An 18,660-nucleotide genomic window follows, 5' to 3' on the forward strand; every position below is an offset into this window, starting at 1 on the left:
TGACTTTGGCTCTCATATTTTTCGCCACTAGGCCTCAGGAGGGGAGGATATAGTCCACACACGATGGGGAGTATGTCATAGTCAGAGTAGCGCAGCATCAGCATGGTGGCACCACTTTTGGACTAGCAAGGGACCACAGCATCACAACTCTTCACAGCTCAATAACCTTTAGGGATGAGTTGGCTACTATAGGGGGGGATCATGCAGGTCTTCCATTGGGCTATAGCGAGTCACTGATGGAGTGGAGGACTTCATAAGCATGGTAGGTGGGCCAGTAGGATGATATCAGGAGAAGCTCACGTGAGCAAGATGCTATCTCTGCAGGGATTGGGTGGTATCTTCGGGAGTACACTCCTGGAGTGCATGAAATGGTCTGCATGGTAGGACAACTTCATGAGGATTTGGGCATAGTGCCACATTATCACGATCCCCTACTCTATTGAAGTTTCTAAGTTTACTTAGTTTAGAAACCCTCCAAGCACATTTTCTGATTTATTCCTACCTACTTGTTATTTTTCTTTAACAAGTTATTTACACAATAAACACTGAAAATAAACACCAGTGCATGCTTAACATATTATAGATCAGCAACTAAAAGAAACAAGAACAAACACACTACATGAAACCATTATTTTTGGACTAATGTCCACGGAAAAACCCAATGCGGGAAAATTGGTACAGCAATCTAAGGGTTTTCTTATTAAGAAATATCAGAGTACAATCTGGGTGTCGTAACTGGCCTACCCAACAGAGAATTTCCTTAGCAGCAATACCTCTCTATTTCAGACAAATCTACTGGTTGAAACCCCGGATAATCCTTCCGGCAACTACTCAGCACCAATATTCCCCTGAAACCCCAGCGTCTGCCCAATCTGGACTGCGTCAGCCTCTCCTAGCCCAGCGCTGGCCTTGCGTCAGCCTTTCTTGGCCTGCATCAACCCCAGGAGGCCCTGCATCAGCTCTGGGAGCCTCTACGTCATCTATGCTGGCCCCTCTGATGCTTTGCGCAGCACTTGACTGCCTCTGCGTGGCCTTGCATGAGCACTAGCTGCTCCTGCATCTCTTTCTCTAGCTGCTCTACTATTGTCCCAGCACTATCTCTGCCTCTCTATCTCTCTGTACTCAATGCCCCTCCCGATCACTGATTCTATCTCTCTTAGCAAACCCCGTTCTAGAGAATAGAATGACTGATCACTCAGGTGTACTCTCCAAGTGACCCTCAAGCCTCCTCTTATACTTTTCCTATTAACAACTCAACGGTCGAGATTAAGTCCCTAATCAATGGCTAAGATTAGATCTAGCTTGATCCATGTCTTTTGGACCATTCTAACATAGATTCATATTAATACACATTAATATTTTATTTTCCCTAAGTTTAGACTTAGGGACTCCATTAGAAATATTAATTATTTTAATATCTCCTGATCTGTTTAGAATCTGCCCAAACCTTTTCGGGTATTGGAAATCTCATGTGCCCCAACCTCTCCACCAAATTCCGTGGCTAGAACACATCTGATGCTACCCCAAATAAACACTCCCTCTTAGCGAGGATTGTGCTCTAGCAATACTCCTCATTTTGTATTACTCTGATCATCAAGCATTGATACCTGTGCTAATGCTAGGCCTTCCTGCCTAACATCCTCTGCACTGTTGCCTCTTGTATTGCTGCCCATGGTTTTGCCACTGCCACTACTGCATCTGTACGACAGCTCCCTCTGCATCCGTACTGTTGTTGGTCCTTCCTCCTAGCACTACATCTGCACTGCACCTCCTCTCATCATGTTGCATCGTGTTGCCCACTGTTGCACTGCAACTTAGTTACTGAGAAGTAAGTAACTAACCTCCCTATTGGGATAGAGACACTCACTGATGCTGAAGCTCCCTCTCCCGCTGACAAGTGCTCCCTCTCTGACCTCTACATTGTTGCAACAACTCCCTGCATCTCACATCGTTGCACACCTCTCTGTGTCATCCTGCACTGGTGCAACACTCCTATGCCTCTCGAACGGTTGCAGCCTACTAGCTCTCCGTTGTCTTGGGACTCCTGCACTGTAGCTCTCTCTGCCACTCCATCCGCATCCGTCTCTACCCACTCAGCGAGTCCTACTACACCTCATCGAGGCTCCCATAGCAAGGTCTAATCCAAGAGTTTGGGTACCTCAAGGGTCATGCCCCTCATCACCTGTAGCCCGCCTGACTACAGCTCGATGTCTCCCCACTTCCGCTCAAGTGGCGCGTGTGCACTCATGGCACAGTCATCGTCTGTCAAAAATTCCTTCTCTACCCATGTTGGCGTTGCCTTAGTCTCGAAAGACTCTCCCTTACTCTTCTTCCTTGGGCACTGGGTCGCATAATGACCCATCTCCCCACAATAGAATCACTTGATCTTGGAGAGATCTTTCTTCTTCCGCTTCGCTTGCTTTCCCTCAGATGCTATGGCCACATCCTCCTCCTCCTACTTGACCTTGATCCCTTTGCTATTGTTACCTTTCTTCGACTGTTGTTTGATCTCTTCCTAGCGAAGAGCTACCCACATCTCGTCCTAGGGTGGGAGAGTCCCTCTGCCCAAGATACTCTAGACAAACACATCCCAATCTTTTGAGACAACATTCAAGGTTGTCCTCACCATAAGTTTCTAATCTGGTGTTGTTCCTATAGTAGTCAACTGGTCTTGGATCTCATTCAGTCCTCCGAGGAAGGTGTCAATCGATTGACCCTTCTTCATCTGATACGACCTCATCTAGTTCTCGAGCAGCATTCTTCTCTGCATAGAAGTACACTAGTACAGGTTCTTGAGAGCCTCCCACATCTCAATTGTCATTTCCTTCTCAGCTATATGTGGTACCACATGATCCTTGACCCCATCAAGGATAATGCACTTGGACCTCGCCATCGCCTCTTCGTACTTGTCGTTATCATTGGGGTCGAATGGGATAGTTATAACCTTCAAGGAGAAGTTCTTGACACGATTCCTGTCAAGCACTAATAAGATTTTGGCCTTCTAGACTGCGAAGTTCGATGCTCCGTCCAGTCTATCCTGGTCTCTTACCTCATGTAGTGCCATGACGCTCCTCTACTTCACTCCTGGAAGTTCTCTGTTCAACTCCTCTGATTCTCTATTTCCCATCTGGAAGTTCTCTTCTGGACACCCTTTGAGTCATGATTTCCCTCCTGGAAATCCTTCTACCGCTTATCGAGATGCCCCATACTCTGATCGTCTTGTGCAACTGCATCGCTGATCTAGGTTCCTCGGTGAGAAACCCTCGGTAAAAACTCCTTTGGCCCTGCTCTGTCAGGTATTTTTCTGACTACAATACCTCACCAGCTCCACTCTGCAATATTTCTATAGCCTTCTAGACTCCAGCCACTGCCTCTCTGTGAACTGTGTCAACCCCTCTCTACCTCAGACTGGCTCTGTGTCACCCCATATGGGTCTGCGTCAGCCTTGGGATGACCTGCATCATCCATCTGGCCCTCTGCATCAGCGACGCTAGCCTCTCTGAGGCTCTGCGCACCTCTCGACTTCTTCTGCGTGGCTCTGGCTGGCTCTGCGTCACACTTCTTAGCTTCTGTGCTGCTAGAAATAGTTTTTGTCACCTCGGGACAATTGCTTTCTACTATTATTGCTCCGCTCGGTTGATGTCTTTTAGTCCTCCTGTGATCTGCAAACACGCTCTAATACCATGTTGAAGTTTCTAAGTTAGTTTAGAAACCCTTCATGCACTTTTACTGATTTATTCCTACCTACTTGTTATTTTTCTTTAACAAGTTATTTACACAGTAAATACTGAAAATAAACACCAATGCATGCTCAACATATTACAGATCAACAACTAAAAGAAACAAGAACAAACACACCACATGACACCACTATTTTTGGACCAATGTCCCTAGAAGAAGCCAATGCGGGAAAACCGGTGTAGCTATCTGAGGGTTTCCTTATTAAGCAATATGAGAGTACAATCTAGGTGCTGTAACTGAACTATCCAACAGAGAATTTCCTTAGCAGTTTTACCTCTCCGTTTTAGACAAATCTACTAGCTGAAACCCCAGATAATCCTTTGGGCAGCTACTCAGCACCAATCTGCCCCTGAAACCCAGCGTCTGCCCAATCTGGACTGCATCAGCCTCTCCTAGCCCAGCACTGGCCCTGCACCAGCCTTTCTTGGCCTGCGTCAGCCCCAGGAGGCCCTGCATCAACTTTGGGAGCCTTTGCGTTAGCTACGCTAGCCCCTCTGGTGCTTTGCGCAGCACTTGGCTACCTCTACGTGGCCCTACGTGAGCACTGGTTGCTCCTGCGTCTCTTTCTCTGGCTGCTCTGTTGCTGTCCTAGCACTATCTCTACCTCTTTGTCTCTCTGTACTCAATGCCCCTTAGCTACTCTCCCAATCACGGATTCTATCTCTCTTAGCAAACCCCGCTCTAGAGAATAAAATGACTAATAACTCTGGTGTACTCTCCAAGTGGCCCTCAAGCCTCCTCTTATAGTTTTCCTATTGACATCTCAACGACTGAGATTAAGTCCCTAATCAATGGCTACAATTAGATCTGACTTGATCCATGTCTTTTGGATCATTCTAACACAGATTCATATTAATACACATTAATATTTTATTTTCCCTAAGTTTAAATGTAGGGACTCCATTAAAAATATTAATTATTTTAATATCTCCTTATCTGTTTAGAATCTTCCCAAACCATTTCTGGGTATTGGAGATCTTATGTGCCCCTACGCTAGCTACTCCTCTTGGCTGCCTTTGTGTGGCCCTGCGTGAGCAATGGCTACTCTTGCGTCTCTCTCTCTGGTTGCTTTGCTACTGTCCCGGCACTATCTCTACCTCTCTGTCTCTCGATCTTATGTGCCCCTACGATGGCTGCTCCTCTGGGTATTGGAGATCTTATGTGCCCCTACGATGGCTGCTCCTCTGGGTATTGGAGATCTTATGTGCCCCTCTTGGCTGCCTCTGCATGGCCCTGCGTGAGCACTGGCTGCTCCTGCATCTCTTTCTCAAGCTACTCTGTTGTTGTCCTGGCACTATCTCTACCTCTCTATTTCTCTATACACAATGCCCCTCTTATACTTTTCATGTTGACATCTCAACGGTCAAGATTAAGTCCCTAATCAACGGCTAAGATTAGATCTGGCTTGATCCATGTCTGTTGGATCATTCTAACACAGATTCATATTAATGCACATTAATATTTTATTTTCCCTATGTTTAGACTTAGGGACTACATTAAAAATATTAATTGTTTTAATATCTCCTTATATGTTTAGAATCTTCCCAAACCCTTTCTGGGTATTGGAGATCTTATGTGCCCCTACACTGGTTACTCCTCTTGGCTGCCTCTGCGTGGCCCTGTGTGAGCACTGGCTGCTCCTACATCTCTTTCTCTGGTTGCTCTACTGTTTTCCTGGCACTATCTCTACCTCTCTGTCTCTAGATCTTATGTGCCCCTACGCTGGCTGCTCCTCTGGGTATTGGAGATCTTATGTGCCCCTCTTCGCTGCCTCTACGTGGCCCTGCATGAGCACTGGCTGCTCCTGCGTCTCTTTCTATGGCTGCTCTGCTACTGTCCCAGCACTATCTCTACCTCTCTGTCTCTTTGTTCTCAATGCCCCTCAGCTACTCTCCCGATCACTGATTCTATCTCTCTTTACAAACCCTGCTCTAGAGAATAGAATGACTGATCACTCTGGTGTACTCTCCAAGTGACCCTCAAGCCTCCACTTATATTTTCCCTGTTGACATCTCAACGGCCGAGATTAAGTCCCTAATCAACTACTAAGATTAGATCTGGCTTGATCCATGTCTTTTGGATCATTCTATCACAGATTCATATTAATACACATTAATATGTTATTTTCCTTAAGTTTAGACTTAGGGACTCCATTAAAAATATTAATTATTTTAATATCTCCTTATCTGTTTAGAATCTTCTCAAACCCTTTCTGGGTATTAGAGAGCTTATGTGCCCCAATCTCTCCACCAAATTTCATGGCTAGAGCACATCCAATGCTACCCCAAATCAACAATTGAAGGTGTTGATGTAGACTTTGATGTGGCTGATGTAGATTCCCTTGTTGTTCTAGACACTGTAATAGGAATAGTTGTGATGGGAGCTATGGCTAACTGAGTAAATTGCTCTTTTTCCTTAAGAAATTTCTCAATTTTCTCCTCCATAGTATTTATCTGTACATTCTATTCAATTATCAGTGTGAGCATTTCTTCCTTGTGTTGTTCACTTTCTGCTATCTCCTTGGTCTGGGGGTCCTCTGTAGAAGCCAGTTTCAACTGCTTCCTCAATGCTACAATCTGTGTTCTTCTTCTTGATAATATCTTCAGCAACTTTGACATTAATAGGGTCATATCCAATTTTAATTACTATGTCTTCTAATGACTTGACCTTGTTATCCTTTACTAAAGATGATATTTTCTCAATCTTCAATTGTGACTGCACATATGACAGAGCAGTTTTAAGTTTTGACAATGCCATAGCAGTATTGGTCATTGTTGAGAACAACATCTCACAAGGCTGCCTATGCATGTCCATTTGATCAATTGGATGTATCTGATTAGCATCAAAAGAAAATATAGTTTTCTTGTAATCAGAAGAACCTTTAGGAAAAGGCACTTGAGCCTACAGAAAATCCATTTTCATTCTTCCCTTCTCACTATCAAATGTTGTCAACAACCTGTGTTGTGAAGTAGAAGTCTGCTTCCAAAACTATGCATAAACATTTGCTTTCAAAGCTTCATTCTTTTGCTTAATTTCAAGGAAATTAGTGAAGACATTTGACTCCTCTGTTTCACTTGGTCCTGCAGATTGAGTGATCTCTAACAAATTCTGTGAAGTAGAAGAAGAAGAAAGAGTAGTAATTACAGGTTCTTCTGTCCCTATGGAAACCTGTGAATCATCCAAATTGATGATGATAGGCTCCTTCTGACCCTGAGTAGTAGTAGTAGTAGTAGTTCCCTTGGATTCAGTCCTTGATTTCTTCTGATAGTGGATGAATTCCTTTTCTCCAATTTTCGATGATGATGATCCTTCTCTCGGTCTCTTTTCCTGCTTCATTTGAAAACTTGGAGTTTGAAGAGTAGAAGGAGGTAAAACCTGTTCTTCTCCTTCTTGAAGAGTATTCTCTTCCCATTGTTCTTGATTTCTGAACTTCTCAATCTCTGGTCTAGGTGTATATTGTAAGGAGTGGTTTTGAGTTCCACCCGTAAGTATGAAATAATGTTGAATGGGTAATAAGACTAGGTGAAACTTGGTTGGAAACCCATCTGTTTTAATATGGCATCTGCTTTTAAACTTGTTGATCTGATGTTACAAATGAATGATCCTACATGTGCCTTTATTTTGCACAGTGATCTCCTCTTCCCTGAAATGAAGTGAAGCTCATCCATATTCATCATTTTCCTAATATATTCCAGAGAGAAAATTCTCATTGGAACATATTTGGGCAAATTATATGGAGCTAATTTGCAGCCATAGACTCTGATCTCTGTGTAGTTTTGGTAAAGATACTAGCCTCCTGTTCTAACTTGATCACTGAGATGCAGGATCCTTTTGATTTTTGTATTGATCCTGGATTCACTCTGACTGTTGAAAAGTTGTGCAACTAGGTGAATGAAACAGTCTATGAAGTCTGAAAATGTGAACTCAGTTGACTTCTTTCTAATCAATAACTTCCACTGTGTGACTACTTGATTCTCTCACTGATCATCCTGCTTGTGCAAAACAATTGGTAACCTGTCTCCCTGCTGAAAAATAAACATATGAAATAGCATAGAGGAGTATTTAAACACTCCTTTAGTAGTGATGTTCATCAATTTCTCATGCATAGCTTCAGCCAAAAGTTGACTGTAGTTATACATGAAGGCAGGTTCATTTTCTTTGGAAAAAATTGACAGATAGCCTAGGATAGCTTCATCTACACATTGGTCTGATTGGTAGCCAAACAAGCAGGAAATCAGGGAAATCATGTGTTTGGCTCTCTCAGGGAACATAGATGCTGGATGAGGAAGATTCTTTTTAGGGAGCTCAGCATCTTCAGGGAGAAAGATCTCAAAAATTTGAGCTCTCTGAGGGAAGGTCAACTTATGATATAAGTCAATAAAGGCTGCAGTGGAGAAAAAGCTAAGGGAGTCATTCTTGGGTATGAGAAGCATTTTATTAATGGTTTCTGCAATGATAGATATCATAATGTCTCCATTCTAAGCTACCTTGTTCTTTGTAAAGGATTATACTTGGATTGGCCCCAGATAACTAAACCAGGAAAGGAATGGGTCTGAGAAAACATATACAGAGGTAGAAGGGATTCCCATAGGTTTATTTCATCCTCAGAATCAAAGTATGTCTGTTTGTTAAAATTGGAAACAAGAGCCAAACTCCGTATGGGTCATCTTATTTATGGCAGCTGAAATTTTTTTTGGATTCCTCTCGTCGAGAGGTGTAGGATTGATCTAAAAATCATCTGATTCCGACACGTATTTATGGAGATATGAATTTATTTGTAATACTTGACAATTTGTCAAGGTTGACCAGCAAGATAAAGTGTGTCGCACACCCCCAGCTTAACCTCAACGATTCATATAAAAGGAAGATACCTTGTGGCATTATTCCACTATCATCTCAACACACATCTTCTCTCTCCTAATCTTATTGGGCCAGCGTAGGAGCAGTCTCTCACACGTGCAAGAAGAAGGACAAAATTTTTGTTTAGGGCAGTGTTGATTGTTTCTAGGGCTGCGTTGACCAAGGTGCAGGGCTGCTAGAGGATGCATTGACCAAGCGTTAACCTGTGCATTGTTGTTTGGGTGTTGTGTTGACCAGCGTTGACTGGTTAGGGCTAACCGCAGGCTGCTGATTTGTTGACTGTTGTTTTGACCATTGACCGAAGGTTGTTTTGCGGTGCTGATGTTTGTTTTTGAAGATCGAGTTCTTCAAGGTTGACTTGAGGTCAAATAAGAGATGTTTGACTAGCTTTGACTTTGTTGGTTGCTGATATATTATTGCTGATATAAAATCACAGATTTGTGATATTGTACTATCTCTGTCTCTCTCTTTGTGCTGAATTATTGAAGAATATAGAAGAATTGATCAAAGGGTTTCCCCACATTGGGTTTTGTCTTTGGCTAGCCACCACATCTTGTGTCTCTTATCTTGGCTTGTCTTCTGTCGATATATTTATGTTCTATCGGCATTTTACTTTATGTTAATGTGATTACTAAACTATGAATTGACATTGGGCTAATAAGAAGAAATTGAAGTAAATTGCTTTAAGCATAGAACATACCATAACTTAACATTGTTTAAGCCAATTATGCAATTCAAACATGTCGAATTCTGTTGAAATTGGCAACTAGTGCCAAACTCCATGTGAGTCGTCTTATTTATGGCAGCTGATATTTTTCCTTCATTCCTCTCATCGAGAGGTGTAGGATTGATCTAACGATCATCTGATTCCAACAAGTATTTATGCAGATATGAATTTATTTGTATTTACTTGACAAATTGTCAAGGTCGGCTTCCGAAGTTCCTACGGGCTGACGCTGCGAATACTGTTGTATATGTTCAAAACCGATGCCCTCATCAAGCATTTGGTTCCAAGACTCCCGAAGAGATGTTCACTGGTAAGAAACCTGATGTATCTCATTTTAGAATTTTTGGAAGTCTTGTTTATTTTCATGTGACAAAAAAGAAAAGGAATAAATTGGGTGCATCTGGAAAGAAAAGAATATTCGTGGGCTATAGCAAAAATACTAAGGGCTATAGAATCTATGTGGTTGGTCAAAGGGAAGTTGAAATTAGCCATGATTTCACCTTTGACGAAGATATGGCTCTTAGCAAAGTTGACAATCTTCCTATACTACGGAAATCTGGAGAAGCTGACACCAGGAAACCAGAGGAAAAGGAAGATGACACGATGCTCGATGTAGAAGAACCTATGGATCCTATTGATCCCCCTCTGCAAGAGCCTTCCTCTTCTAAGAAGAGGCCTCCGTGGCTTAGGGGGACACTTGATGATGCTGAAGGACACATTGCACCCAAAGGGACTTTCCGAGAAAGTAAGAAGTCGGCCAGGTATCAAGGATACTTGACCATCATGAGCACGATCATTCAAAATGAGCCTTCATTGTTTGCAGAAGTTGTCAAGCATCAAGTATGGAAGGATTATATGACTAAGGAATATGAGTCCATCATGAAGAACAATGTCTGGGATGTGGTCCCCAGACGCCAGGACAAAACAGTTGTCACTTCGAAATGGCTTTACAAGATAAAGCATGGAGTTGATGGAAGTGCTGAAAAGTTTAAGGCTCGTTTTGTCCCTCATGGCTTCTGTCAGAAGGAAGGTGTAGACTATGACGAGATATTTGCACCTGTTGCCCAATACACCACCATCCGCTTGATCATAGCCCTTGCTGCTTCGCGGAGATGAAACCTACATCAAATGGATGTCAAGACCGTGTTCTTGCATGGTTCAATCAAAGAGGAAGTCTATGTGGAACAACCAAAAGGATTTGAGATTCATGATCGGGAATCTCACGTGTGCAGGTTGAAGAAAGCCCTCTATGGGTTGAAGCAAGCACCCCGAGCTTGGTATGAGAGGATCGATAGCTACTTTATGAAGTTGGGATTCACTAGGAGTGAAGCCGACCCTAACCTTTACTTTAAGGTTGAAGATAACAAACCTCTCATACTGGTGTTGTACGTTGACGACCTCTTTCTGACAGGTGCAGACCCTCTCATTCACAAATGTAAGAGGGAGTTGGCTTCTGAGTTTGAGATGAAGGACCTAGGACTGATGCACTATTTCCTAGGACTAGAAGCCAAGGAAGATTTTCCTATCTCAAGGAAAGAATGTGGTGAAGATATTGGAGAGTCTCGGTATGGTGGATTGCAAGCCCGTGATTACCCCGATGGAGATTGACTTCAAGAAGTTAAGCGGTAGTGCTGCCGGACCTATTTTGCAAAATGCTACCGAGTATCGTCAACTCATCGGAACATTGATGTTCTTGGTGAACTCCCGTCCAGATATATTTTTTGCAGTCAACATGTTGAGTCAACATATGGTTGAGCCTCACCACACACATTGGATTGGTGCCAAGAATCTGTTGAGATACCTTCATGGCACAAGCACTCAATGGGTTGAGATACACTGCCAGAGATGTGAGACTACATGGATATACCGATGCTGATTGGGAACGCAGTGTGGTGGACCGAAAGAGCACTTTCGGGTGTTGTTTCTCTTTAGGATCTGCCTCGATACCCTGGATGAGCAAGACGCAGAAGTAGGTGGCTTTGAGCACCGCTAAGGCAGAGTACATTGCTGCGAGTATGGCCTCTTGTGAGGATGTCTGGTTGCAGAAGCTCTTCAGTGAGTTGTTTGGATTTACAATGGATACTACCGTGATCCTGTGTGACAACGAGAGAGGGATTCGTTTATCAGAGAATCTCGTATTTCATGATCACTCCAAGCATATCGATATCAAGTACCACTATATCCGGGATATGGTGCAGCGGGGAGAAATAAGGCTCCAACATATTGGTACAGCTGAGCAAGTCACTGACATTTTGACGAAGCCCCTGGGAAAGGTCAAATTCTTGACTTTCCAAGAACGACTTGGAGTCGTTGAGAGACCCTCTTATGAGGGTCCTGCATGATGGATGCACTGAGCTCTGGGAGCTCCAGGGGGTGTGGGGTACTTCTTGGAGCGACATGCGACCACAGAGTGACTCACCCTCCTCTAGTGGTGCGCTATGTACAGGGTGAAAGGTTCAACCCTCCTCTGTGATACCCCATGGCGACTTAGGGACAAGATGATTGGTTCTCCTGTCGAGACATCCTACCCATGCAGTCTGGGACTCATGGGAAGTACCTCTCATCTGATCAATGAGAAGGGAAATGGGGTTAGGGTCCATAGAAGAACTATCGATGGATGCATCATTGTATCTACCGTACTCCCTATGCTAAGATGACCTCCATTGATCTGGGATCAGTGAGAGTGGTATGACACACTCTCTGGGACTGACTTTAGGTCAGTGGATTATGGTATGATACATCTTCGATCATTTCTTCTTCTTCATAGTTCAACAAAGCAGAGCAGAACCAAGTAGTGCAGGGCAATGCATTTGATGGCAGAGATAGTACCAACGGTTAGAGAATTAATAGATGGAGTTCTCCCTAATTGAGAGGGAGTGTTAAAATTGGCAACTAGGGCCAAACTCCATGTGGGTCATCTTATTTATGGTAGCTGATATTTTTCCTTGATTCCCCCCGTCGAGAGGTGTAGGATTGATCTAATGATCATCCAATTCTAACAAGTATTTACGGAGATATGAATTTATTTGTATTTACTTAACAAATCGTCAAGGTCGGCTAGCAGCTAAATGTGTGGCACACATGCTCAGCGTTTCATATAAATACTAGTGAGGTTGAGGCATTATTGACTCATCTCATCTCTCACACATTCTCTCCTTAGCTGATTGGGCTTACACACAAGGAAGAGAAGCTCACATGTGGGAAGAAGGAGGATGCAGAAGGGCAAGGAAGGAGGATGCAAGAAGACGCAAAAAGAAGGACGCAGAAGCTGCAGCAAGACATTTTGACCAGCGTTGACCAAGCGTTGACTTTTCAAGAGTGCGGTTTTGGTGTGCCTGCCTCTCCTAGGCAAGCCGCAGTTTTTGTCACGCAAACTGAGGCAATCTGACCTATGGTTTGATAAACGTTGACTGCCCTAGTTTATGGCAGCATGTTGACTTCAGTTGACTATAGTTTCACTATGTTTTTCGCACTGTTTATGGGCTGCCTCCTCTTACTATTGGAGGCCTAAATGACTGGGAAATTGACCAAGCATATTGGAGGTCACTTTCATCTTGTTTGACCAGATTTGACTTTGCTGGTTAGGGTTTGCTGTTGTTGTCATAAAATTACAGATTTATGTATTTGTATTATTTCTCTCTATTGAACTATTGAAGATTAAAGAAGAATTGATCAAAGGGTTTCCCCACATTGGGGATTGTCCTTGACTAGCTGCCATATCTGGTGTCTCTTGCCTTGGCTTGTTTTCTGTCGATTTATTAATGTTCTATCTGCGTTTTACTTTATATTTATGTGATTGCTAAACAGTGGCTAATAAGAGGAAATTGAAGTAAACTGCATTAAGCATAGAACATACCATAAATTAACAAATTCGCATTCAGTATCTGCAATTTGGAAATATTGGTCGCCAATGGGATATGGTCCAGGTCTAAGGCATCAGAGGCCTTTGGGGTTTCATGTGTTGTAAAGGAACTGAAATATAGGATGGTAGAAAGAAATCGCAGAGATATGTTCAGAGGACGCTCACTGTTGCAGGCTTCGCTTGGCAGAAAATCTATAGAACAGAAACAGTAAATAGAACAGTGAAAGAAAAAAATGCAAGAGCAATTGAAGAAACGCTGATGTAACGAGGCAAAACAATATTTAACAGCAGATTAAGATTACCTTTACAGGGAAGGTCGTTGTTGATTGGCTAATTAGGAATTTAATGCATCAACGAGAGGCAAGATCAGCAACTAGAGGCAATTAATGGGAACAATGGATACGTGGGAATAGATAGGTGGTAACGGGTGAGGTCATGTGGCATGGAACAGTTGGAAGCGGATGGCGTGGGAGGTGTGACCGTTGGCGCGGTACCGGGAAGCGCGGGAAGTGTGGATATCGGATTTTAAGAGGGGGGTAGTGGTAAGCAGTTTGGAGCGAGGGGTGTGCGAAGCGCTGAGGCGGTGATCATTGTTGGTTCTTATCCAAACTTTATCGCTTATTGAAAAAACATTTTTGTCGTATTTGAATTTGGGTAAAAAGCATAAAATTATTTATTTACAAAAAGAATTAATCACCTTTTAAAAGGTAATCAAGCGATAAAAAAAAATTAATCTAATTGGGCGTGTTTAGACTATCAGCCCCTATTTAATTATTTCACTAATTTAAGCCTAATCTAATATAACTAGAGCCAATTTTTTAGCATATTAGGGCTTTATTTATCCTAATCTTTCATAAATTCTAATGTTCAACCAAGATTAAACTGTTTGGTTGAACTTATTCTCTAATCTAATACAAAATTTAAATGATCTTATCAAAGATTAAACAATTTGACTCAAATCAAAAGAAAAGGTTGTGGCATAAAAACAAGCTGCACACGGAGCTTTATTTATTACAAATACAATTTATTTCATGAAGTGGCACTTAAACAAACACAATTATACAATTTTTTTGATTTTCTTTTGATGGGGTTTTATTTCATCTCTTTTTTTATTTTCTAATTTTTTATATTTCCATTTTCTCTTTATTTTTTCATACCCTCTTTTATAAAATAAAAACTAACTTATTAAAAATAAATCATGTTACTACAGATGGTATGCACGGGACTTCTGGTACTTGCACTAGGCAAGATCGTAAGTAGAGCGAGGGGAGCTTCACGTTGGACAGGATGGCCTGGGATCCTGGTATTAGAGGATTCTTTCACATCAAGACAGTGCAGATGTCAGGGACGATTCAGTGGCACATTTAGAACCCTGGCACATTTTGCAGTGACCGTGGGGAGCAGCAGCGAAAGAGAACATTTATTCAAGTATTGCTGGAGGACAAGCATTTTTTGGCGAGGATGACTGTGATATTCGCACTTGGCAAAATTGCTAAAGGAAATATCAATTTTTGGCCAATTTTGAATTAATTCACGTTAGCACTTAGGAAGTGTGGGTTTAGAGGCCCCACATATATTTTTGATCAAATGTGAACCCAAACATAAGAGGATGGAGGAGAAAATCGAGCCACTAGTGGTACGTGGGGGCCACTCATAGAGAATTGTGGCCCACATGGGCAACACGCTCTCATTGGAGCAAAGTTGGTGGGGGGAAGTCAAGTTGGGCCCACATGGGCAACTTGGAGGCTCTTTGATAAAAAACAAGAGACACCAATTTTGGTCATTCATTCATCTTTGAAAAAGTTGTCTTTGACATAGCACGCTTGAGCAGAAGCCAACTCTGCAAGTGTTGTTTAACACACAAGTGTTTTCGAGCGGAAATCTCAACCATTTCTTCGGTGGACTTCGAGTGCTAGCCCAAGGAGGAAATTCCATCTATTCTGATTCGTACCAGCAGTAAGGAGTGCGAGCTTGTGGAGAGGCTCAGCAGAAGCAGTGCAAGGATTGCGCAGTGCTTGGAGGAGGCACGCTGGGAGGTTGAGTGAAGTGATTTTGGTGTTGAGACTTGAGGTAGAGTCCGAGGAAGTACTTTGTTGGAGATTGCAGCTATTTTGGGGAATTTTCCAACACTTTACAGGAGCAGCGAACACATAATTTGTTGCAGGTTACATCTTCTGCTTAAAGAGGAGGACCAAGCATTTGGGGTCAATTTTGGAGCGTCAAAACTAGGACAAGCCATTTCTGGTTTTTTCTGGATTTATTGAGGAGAGGCCAAGATTAATTTGACAGAATTTTCTGGGCAGATTGGATGGGTCAAACAGGGGTCCCAACTCAGCGAGCAGCTAGAGGCGCTAACGGAATTTGGGCCGAAATTTCGAAGTCAACATTTGGCCAATTCCTTCATGGATTATTTGAGTATTTGGTGGGAGAGTCTAGGATTAATTTCCTGAAATTTTCTGAGCACCGAAGGAGGCCCTAACAACCATTCTACATAGCCAACAGTGCACTTTCTACGCATTTCAATGCAAAGCCAAGGAGAACCAGCTAGCACTTTTAGAGGAGATCTCATATTCATCACTTGAGCTAGCTTGCCTAAAGCAAGCCCAAGTGCATACTTTCCAGGCACCTATTGTACTTCATGATTTATCAATAAAATGCCTCAACAACGCAGTTTTTGGCTTTTAAATGGTGTTTTGGTGTTTGAGTAATTTTCTATGTTTTTGTTGTGTTTGTTTTGTTTATTATTGTAAATTTCCATTAAGAATATTACATCTTTGGTGACTCCGCTTTCGTCATGCTTTGGGTGAGAAGGTTAATAGGCATGCATAGTTTAACATTTCGTGCAATTTATGATCAAGTTACGCTGCTGGAAGAAAATTTCCACTTACATTTCCTTCTCTCATATCTACAGAGAATTAATAATGGAAGTTGATGGTCTTTCAAAGCGAAGGCTGGAAATTGATACACGCTGGGTCATTGCTATCATCCTCAGTTCGCTCAATTCTTGAATAATTTCCTTGAAAACTCTATCGTTATTAACTGTTCTTCTCGGTTTTGATCGGTCTACAAGATGAAGATTTTATGTTGTGTACAGCTGGTACTTAACATAGATCTGCCGATATTTTTTGGTTTTGTTCATTAACATATCTATACACTTAATGAATTTAGGCTTCTATGATCCATATCAATTTTGAGAATAATCTTCGGCGAAAAATCACATAAAAATATTTTAGTCGACGCGTTTCAAACCAACCAGTGTGGTTCATTGTCAGGACAAGTTGAATGAGCAGAACCAAAAATATATATATATATATATATAAAATTAACTAATTTCTATTACTTGAATTATTTTATGATTATAATATATTAACTCGCTTATTCTAACATATATTTGTAATTATAAAATTGTCCATTTATGTTTATTTTAATAAGGAAATTAATAACTGATTTTACTTATTTAGATAAATTATGCCCTTCATAGTCAAGCTAGTCGTTTCTTGGTCAAATCTAGCTGTTATCATTTTAGCCGTTACCTGATTTGGAAATTTGGTCATGGGATATTATTCCCGATCTATTTATAATGCATAGCAAGATCTGCTCATTCAACTTGTCCTGACGATGAACCACACTGGTTGGTTCAAAACGCGTCGACTAAAATATCTCTATGTGATTTTTCGCCGAAGATTCTTCTCAAAATATCTATACACTCTTCAGATGATTTATTAGAGCTGACAAGTAAAGGAAGGATCCTAATTGTTATCCTAGTTCCAGTTTCGTCTACAGTATGAGGTTCTTTGGCCGTTCACAGCTGAATACTTTAAGACAGATTTGCTGATACTTTTGGTTTCCGTCTACAGTATGAGGATCTTTGGCCGTTCACAGCTGAATACTTTAAGACAGATTTGCTAATACTTTTGGTTTCAATTTTTCTATGGTACCGTGCATATTTATGTATATTCTCCTTATCCATCTGGCAGGAAAGTCATGGTCAGATTGGTATGGGACATACATATTTTTGGCGGAATCTCTGAAAAGTTTACTGTTGGAATTTTGATGTGTGCCCTCCTGGGCACTTACAAAGTTAACTAAATTTTCTGCTTGAAATAGAAGTTTAGATTTATTTCCTTGGAAAAAGTATATGTATATAGTTCTGCTTGAAATAAAAGATTTTTTTCCTAGGGAAAAAATATATGTATATAGTTCCATGTCCTTGGGTAATGCAATGAGCAAGTTAACTAAATTTTCTGCTTGAAATAGAAGTTTAGATTTATTTCCTTGGAAAAAGTATATGTATATAGTTCTGCTTGAAATAAAAGATTTTTTTAAAAGATTTTTTTCCTAGGGAAAAATATATGTATATAGTTCCATGTCCTTGGGTAATGCAATGAGCTATGTATATAGTTCTGCTTGAAATAAAAGTTGAGATTTTTTTCTAGGGAAAAATATATGTATATAGTTCCATGTCCTTGGGTAATGCAATGCTAGCTCATTGCAGGGAGTGTCCGTACAAAACATTCTTAGGTGCATTTATTCGCTAGTTTCAGGGAAAGATTCAGGTGACCAATGTAAGATGTTTACACCACATTATGACATAACCACCTTATTTTGAAATTTTGCAAACCCCTTTCTATGAGGCATCAGTTTGTTGCCACGTTATAATAGGGCAGGGGCGAACCATGGACTTTATGACATAAACAGTATCTAATAACCATAAATATATGCATTCAATAATGATGATAATGGGACCCGGTCAAAACACCAATTGAAGTAGTTAAAACAAATTTCATGAAGCATCAACAATTTCACTGTACTAGAAGATTTGGGGGAAGGAGACCGTACTAATCCTTAACACAATCATTCTTTATACCTGAGAATCAGTGATATCACATTTGTAGTTAACAAATATGCAGAAGAACTTTTGCTTATTTTCATATTTGACAAGGCAGACGGCAACAAAGGTTGTATTTTGTTAAATGGTGATATAATACCACATATCAACTAAAATGATTCCATATAACACTCTATAATTATGAACCGTTTAATCTGAACAACTTTATTGGATCTGATGTAAGTAAGATACATGTCGTAAAGAAATATTTACAATAGCCTCAAAAGATTTATCCAATTCTGAAAGAACACTTAATAAATGTACAATACTGGACGAAACGATGCATTGACTGACCTTGCTCTGAAAGAAAATTCCAAGAAGTTGATTAGACTTTATTCATCTTCAGCCATACAAACCACTTGCATTAAGAAGAAAGAAAAGCTTTCACAATGCTCTGGAAAATCATAACTAAAGATAAAATTTCAAACTTAGATTTGATGTGCAAGGACCCATTTGGAAGGGGATTGGAACTGGTCCTATGGGAAACCCTTCTTTGGTTATAGGACCAAGGAACTTCATAGTAGGACCTGCCTAATAATAACTAAAGATAAAATTTCAAACTTAGATTGGATGTGCAAGGAC

The sequence above is a fragment of the Pinus tabuliformis genome, chromosome 6 (genome assembly GCF_031772625.1).
Source record: "Pinus tabuliformis cultivar Carrire ecotype Pingquan chromosome 6, CPIR1, whole genome shotgun sequence".
NCBI lineage: Eukaryota > Viridiplantae > Streptophyta > Pinopsida > Pinales > Pinaceae > Pinus > Pinus tabuliformis.